Raw genomic sequence first — 7,651 nt, forward strand, 5'->3', positions numbered from 1 at the left:
GAATTTTCCTAGTCGAACCATCAGTCAGAAAGACACGCAGGAGCAAATACTTATTTGCGAAGGTGTTTACAGAAGATAAAATAAATGTCTTCAAACGAATGTCGTTGGACAAAGCCCTTACAGCGCAGACACAAGTAAACATGGGAAATAACCATTTTACATCATTACATTCTCAATTATTGTCTAACTCCCTTCTTATTTTAGTCTGACAGGAAATCAATAATAGTACTTAGGTAAAATTTAATTTTCAGATATTTCAATATTAATAAGATTAGTTGACAAAACAAGAAAAAGAGAAAAATGTCAATCGTCGGTAAGAATTCTATTAATATGATGTACCAAAATACAACTTCTGTATCATAGAAAGAAGATAATAACCTCATAGATTTAACAAACTCATTTCATTGTGTAATATGACGTAATAAAATAAAGCTGTAACAAAGGAATTATTGAATGGAAATCAATAAATGTTCCTACACTATCATGGCTGAAGTAGAAATGAAACAGACATGTTTAAATGAATTCTTATATCAGACTTATTCAACAGACTATACTATTCTGAGTGAGACAGAGATAGCCTCAACATAGTTGCATGACCTGATAGATGTAGCGAATAGATTTTCCTCAAACTGAAGCATTGTCATCAAACAGAAAAAAAAGAAAAGAAAAAGCAAAAACAGATAAGATATAGAACAAGCCGAAATGTTCATAGCTGGAAAGCATTTGATCAGGGTTTTGATTGTTAGCGGCTGACTCAGTACTCTACTGCAACGTTATCTATGCTTTTGACACATTACTTTCAATTCAGAAAAGTATTTAAGAAGGAAAATGTGTTTCATTTGAAAACTCGCAACTATATTCGGTATTTTTATACCCTAAAATTGATTAGTCGCAATTATTATCTTTTACAAACAGGAGAGCAAGGCAAACAGTTTTTGATTGCTCATTTCAATGTCGACACACGGAACTCTTTTCACCACCGTAGACAAAATTTACTTTCGTTTATACTCCTTTTAAATACCAGAATTGTTCATTTTGTTGAAGAAATTATACCACATTTCATTTTTAAAAATAACACAACCGGTACATAGTTTTATACTTATTCAAAATTTTGAAGAATTGATCCTAATATGTGGAACTGAGTTATTACGATCATATGTCCACTTCATTATCATCATCATTATTGTCGTTGTTATCATCCTCCTTTTCGCTTCTTCCTCGCTGCAATTATTATCACCAGAATGATCTTGTTCACTATTTTTGATGATGCATAGTCCTAAGACTATCTTGATCGAGTAACTTTATGACCAAAAGCGTTTCAGGCAAGACTGTACAGCCAGTAATTTTCCTATGTGCAGGGAATTTAAAAGTTCATTACAATATAAGAATTCCACAGATTGTAGTGTTTGGTATGAGGGTGGTTTTATTGTTATTTCGAACATTATGAACAACCACGTAGAGGCTCTCTAATTTTCCCATCATCATTTCTATCAGGACCACCAAACCATAACTATCAACAGAGGCAAAATGAAGCATGGTGTTTTCCCATTTACATGTTTCTACACACCCTAACGTGATGGTATTCTAGAAGACCTGTGATCAGATGCGTTCTTGCGTGACCATCTATTTTAAAGTTAGTTAATCACAGAATACTATACCCTCGTTTTTCATAGAGATCGGTGTGCGAAGGAGATTGTACTGCTATCTCTGTTAAATGTAGTGACTTTATAAATCATCCCTTATTGATACCTCTTAACATTAGTGTAAATGTCTCTATTTGTCTGTATGTGTATTTACATTTTTTTTAGAGGTATATAAATAAACATACTTGTTTGTCCATGCTTGGTGTGTATGTGTGTGTGTGTGTGTGTGTGAGTGTGTGTGTGTGTATGTGTGTGTGTGTGTGTGTGTGTGTGTGTGTGTGCGTGGAAATTTATAGACAAAGAAAAATGTTAATAAATAAATTAACTAGAAATTTACATTTACAGTATATTCTGTTTGATGAGGATTGCATAAATTATTAGATTCGGTTCAACATAGCTGCCATTTTGTTGTTGTCTGTGACCATCTCCACGACGTTGATTTCACATTCGATAAAATGTGTAGCATATATAATATTTATTTATCTTTCGTACATAGCAATAAGTTTGGTTAAAAAGTCATTATTTCAAATAAATTTCATGAAAAACAAGTACGTTGACTGAATAGTTGAACGTCAGACAGACAGCTTTTATTTTTCGTTCAACATTATGAATGGAAGTCCTATGCAGTCACATTTGCACTTCCTCCGGCAATTGATAAATGAAGTACCAATTATTAAGTAGTACATTTTTCTGTTTCTTCCTCTTTCCCAGAAATGGTTACGTTTCATGTATGACGGGATTCGAATGACTGTCTCAGTGACCCTTCCCTTCGGATATGGAAAAAGTCTGAACGAGACCAGTAAAATTCTCGGAGAAAATATGTATTACTTAAACTATACTTACACAGACATGCAAATTAACATAGAATGGAAAAAATTATAACGAAGAAAATAACTCCTTAGATTGTGAGCTGAAATACCGCCGACATCTTTTTTTTGCCTTTCATTTACTGGGGGTCGGCAAAATAATGTACTGGTCAAGAACTGAAGTAAATAAGATCCCTACTGTATCCTGTTCTTCCATTTAATGTGAAAGTTTTAAGAAGTTATGTTAATTACAAAAATGGTTCAAAATAAATTAAGTCGAATCCGTATACCCGGTGCTATTAATTCAATGAAGGATGAGAGTTTGACAGGTCGTTGGAAAGTCGGACAAAAGTACAGGATGTGTTTGTTCTGGCCCCTTAAGTTGAAGTCCCGCATATGTTTTCAAATTCATATAAGTTTAACTCCTGCGTATGTAACTATATCAAATATCAAACAAATTTTATATCAAGTTTCCGCATTACAGAATTTAATATATTGCACAATTGACGTTATACGTAAAATATCCGACAAATGACGTCATAAGTAAATATACGACACATTCTTTATGGAATGTTCATACAGTAAACGATGGTGTTTGTGAATGCATAACATGAAATCATTGAAATACTATAACCAATCGTTTCAGTTTTACAGTATTGCTAATAACATATTCACATGAAACAGGAAGAGGTTTGTTCATCTAATCAATGTTAAATGTAGATAAGTTGTGTAAATAATTGGGTTTTGATGTGTTGAAATAGGCTGGTGAAATATATTTGCAATTTTACATTTAAATTTCATACGTCTCTGATCATGAGAATTAATATTAAGTATATTTTGTAAACTTGTATTTGTTTCAGGGATTTTTTATTCGTAAGGTTACACAATATACGAGCGTACAAGTAATAAATATTAGTAATACAGTTCTTAAGTGCAAAGAGCAGAGACACACAAGTATTACCAAATAGATATAGATATTAGGAAGGTCTCTTAGTAAATAGAATTTTGTGTAAACATCCTGCTCATAACTTTCGACAGACGTTTCGTATGGAATCGAGTTTATATCAACAGATTATGTCTATCATTATATACATAAACATTTTCACATCTGAAAATACATAATATTATTGACTCTGAAACAGAAATACGTTTTACATGCCCCTTCATCTCGGAAATATTATCAATAACACTAATGGAACTGAACTTAATCACTCAATTCATTTGCTGAAGATATTTGTGTTTGCGTGATTGCAAAGATACCTAACTGTATGATTCAGTATTTTTGAAAATGTTGTTTAAACTACATAGTTTTCTTATTATTAATTCATTTTACTGATCAGTATCAACCTATTAAGATAAATATTTTTCACATTATTTCCTCTGAGACGCAAATGATATACTCTCCTTCAAAGCCATGTAAATATTGTCTATGGTAAAGTACACTATTTAAATAAAGCCATTATTTACAACCCCTTTTAGGAAAAAATATTTCCATTTTCTTAATAATGAATGAATAATTCTTTTGAGACAAGAACAAGATGAATTTAGTAAAGGGCGACAGTTTGATATTTTATTTACTCAGAATAGTGATATTTTATCGATTCAGAACGAGTTAACGACAACAATGATATCAGTGGAACAATGAAGACCAAAATTACACAGTATGGCATCTGCTTTACTACTGTTCCCGCTTCTCTAGTATACACATTAAGAAATATATTTGCCAATCAAGATACAAATAATAAAAGTATACAAGAAAGAATAATGCTAACAATACTACTTATGATGTTTCTAGAGTTGAGTAAGAATATAAAATAAAATGAATAATTTAACACACACATACAAATATACAAGGTTGGCCGAAAGTCACCCGACAGTAAATCAAAATTACATAAATACTATCAGTAATTCTGTATTGACTCGAATGGAAAAATGTGTCGCTCAAAAGCAACTTTCATGATGTTTCATATTTAGATGCCTTTATTAAATTCATTCACTTGTTAAACATAAATCTTGGAATTAAGTGGTTTTGATTTGCTGTCGGGTGACTTTTCGCCAACCCTGTATGCGGTCAGAGAAAAAAATGCTTATGCACAGTTACAATATATATATATATATATATATATATATATATATATATATATCCATACACACACACACACACACACACACATATATATATATATATATATATATATATATATATATATATATATATATATATATATATATATATATACGCACAACGTAGGATACATGTGAAGGCTAACACTAATTTAAAGTACTTAAACTACAGCTTTTAAAGCCTTTAGTGTGAAACGTTAGATATGAATACCATATGTAATTGCTTTGCATGTAGAAAAATACAGGATGTGCAGGATGCCCTGAGAATTTTCACTTTTCAGTTACAAGGAGATAACGAAATCCGTCATATTTCTATCTACAAAAAAATAATTGCCAATCAATACTTGAATTGGGCATACACGAGAACGTAGCCGTAGTAGCTAGACTGATTTGCATACCTTCTAATTGTCAGCGGCGTGATTAAGTAATATTTAACAAGGATAAATTTGTAGTTAAAAATATCGTTTTTAAAAACTTCGCTCTGAAACATTTAAGAAATGCAAATACATCTTATTGTTTTCACACATTCAGACGTCGAAAGTATCCATTCTTGACTGTTTTAACAGTACAAAGTGTTAATCAGTTTAGGAGGACTATTAACTGCATCGATTTGTACCTTCCTATTGATCAAATCAATTACTGGAAGTAAAAATGTGCCATGCCTTCTGATACAGGAAAACATCTACATGGTCACACACAGTGGTCGAAATAACTGCAAGTTCTTCCCAAAAACATTCACAGTCCTTCTTAAAATTGAGTGTTTGTGGCCTGCAGGGTTTTCGCTATAGTTCTGCTTGATTAAGGGTAAACAGCAACATAATGGCTGCAAAACACTGAATGTATTTTACTTTGGATGCTACAAAAATTTTTCTATTATATTTAACTGCATAATTTTCCATCTGGCTCTTGCATATTAAGTTTCGCCAGATTTTCGATATTAAAGTATGATGTTAAATAAACAATAATGGCCTGAGAGGATTAATTTATTATTCGCAGCGTTTAGAACTAGACAGATAAATTAATCAAAGTATCCTCACCAGCCATCGGATGAAGACTTAAAATCAAACATTTTATATCAAGGAACATACCGACAGAAAGCTAATAAGAATTTCTTATTTAGGCACAAGGTCAGAAATTTTGTGAGGGCGGGTAATCAATTATATCGATCAGAGAACTTTATATTTTTATCGATCTCGAAAAAATAAAAGAAAAAACATAATAAAGAAGGAAATTATTCTCTTAATAAAGCTTTCGCTAAAATGTCTTGGAGAGTATAATTTGGAAGTGGTATATAATTCGCAATAGTATATCTAAACAGTTTTGTTTTCGTAATATGATAAAGTTCGTATCCTGTTATTTTTAACGTCAATATTTGCTCATTATAGTATCTTATAAAATCCAGAAACCTCAATAGGTCACTGAAACGAACATCAAGGAAACATAGTTCATTATTGCTGGCTGTTAGTCACCCAAAATAAAGTTGCTGAAGACACTAAAGGAACAGCTAACATATTCGATTAAATGAGCAATGCCCATAATGATAAGAGAAATATTATTTTAGTAATTATTGGTACCTGATCAAAAAAGCATAGTAGACGACACAATACTTTATACGAATTTAAATTAAAGAAATATAGAGTAGGGAATGTTTCATTTTTGAAAGTACAGTCACATCTCTGAACGTATTTTGATTTTGTTAGACAACATCAGCGAAACATATCCTAGCCGTATTAAAAGAACTACGAATGCTTAGAAAATATACATGGATTTTCGGGAGTGTGATGCCATAATTCAAAGTAGTGACTAAGGAAAAATACAAATAGAACGAGACATTATTTGCATTAAAATCTAAACGAAAAGTGGACGCTAACAAATTGAAATTAGTGAATCGAGAAATGATTATACCTATTTCTTTCTCTTACGCAGTACTATGATAAACTTCATATCGTTTACTAATGAGAAATATCTAGAAACAGTTGGTGTATGCTTTATTGACATTAAAACAGAAAGTAAAGTGAAAGGGAATCTTTTTATCTTTTGAAGAAAACTGGCATCGTAAATTAAGCGAATGAATGAAATACTACAGTATACGTATACAATTGACAAGGAACTTACGTTCTAATCTACAAAGTTAGCCATACTCACACAATAAGTCTCTCTTATGGCATGTAATCTGTATCAGATCTTGTAATCATTTAGTTGCTACATCACTTATTTACTTCATATTGAATAGGGAGTATACGTTAATATTGTTACTGCACATCCCACACAATGAAAGTATCGCGGAGGAAACAAAGCAATGATAATGTATTCGAATAATTATCCAAAGTCTAAAGATTAATTTTCGATATATTGTTTTAAATAAGCAATTTGATTTTTCTGAGATATATTTAAATAAAAATATCAAGTACGAAAAATCAATCAATCCATGCAATCAACTAAAGTAATTTGTTTTATAACATTTTATGTTTTAAGGTGAGTGAATTTTCTGATATTTTTTTAGTCAGAAATATTCACCAACCGCTTGAAGCCCAAAAGAAGCCGAGAGAAATTATAGAGTAGTTTGTAGGTTCATAATTCACAGATAGTCATAAGAATCATAGTCGTGCCGAATTTAGATAAATTAAATGGTACTTCTCCATCCCGATATCTGGATACTTAATTACAAATAAACATTATTAGCAAAACATCGTTAATTCCATGCAATCAGTATAACCAAAAAATCAGTATAAAACAATTACATTTCTACACGATTGCTTGAAATGTGACAAGTTTGCCTCAAACTGAGTTTTACTGTTTTGAAATAAAAGAAAGAATACACTGGTTAATTGTATCTTAGCAATTGTTTGTTATAAAGTTCAGATATAAAAACTACACCAATTCAAGGCATATTTCATGTAATGTCAATTTAGGAAATATATAGCAATTATATTCCTTTTAGTTCCACAAGAAGTTTACAAATTTTACTCGTAGTAGAAGCACTCAGTACATAAAATTTGTAAACATATACATACATATGCATGTATGTGACAAGGATAAAATAGAACGCACTCACATTAAATTGCAGATACAGAAATA

General features: G+C 31.1%; 1 long non-coding RNA gene across 1 annotated transcript; it reads left to right on the forward strand.

The window, feature by feature from the left end:
• Window positions 1-401: 401 nt before the first annotated feature.
• Window positions 402-2,736, forward strand: LOC149136074 (uncharacterized). The gene is made up of 2 exons (XR_016241530.1): window positions 402-1,083; window positions 2,355-2,736. It is a non-coding gene; the product is annotated as an uncharacterized LOC149136074 (long non-coding RNA).
• Window positions 2,737-7,651: the final 4,915 nt, after the last annotated feature.

This window comes from Octopus bimaculoides, chromosome 4, assembly GCF_046866305.1.
Source record: "Octopus bimaculoides isolate indiv1 chromosome 4, ASM4686630v1, whole genome shotgun sequence".
NCBI lineage: Eukaryota > Metazoa > Mollusca > Cephalopoda > Octopoda > Octopodidae > Octopus > Octopus bimaculoides.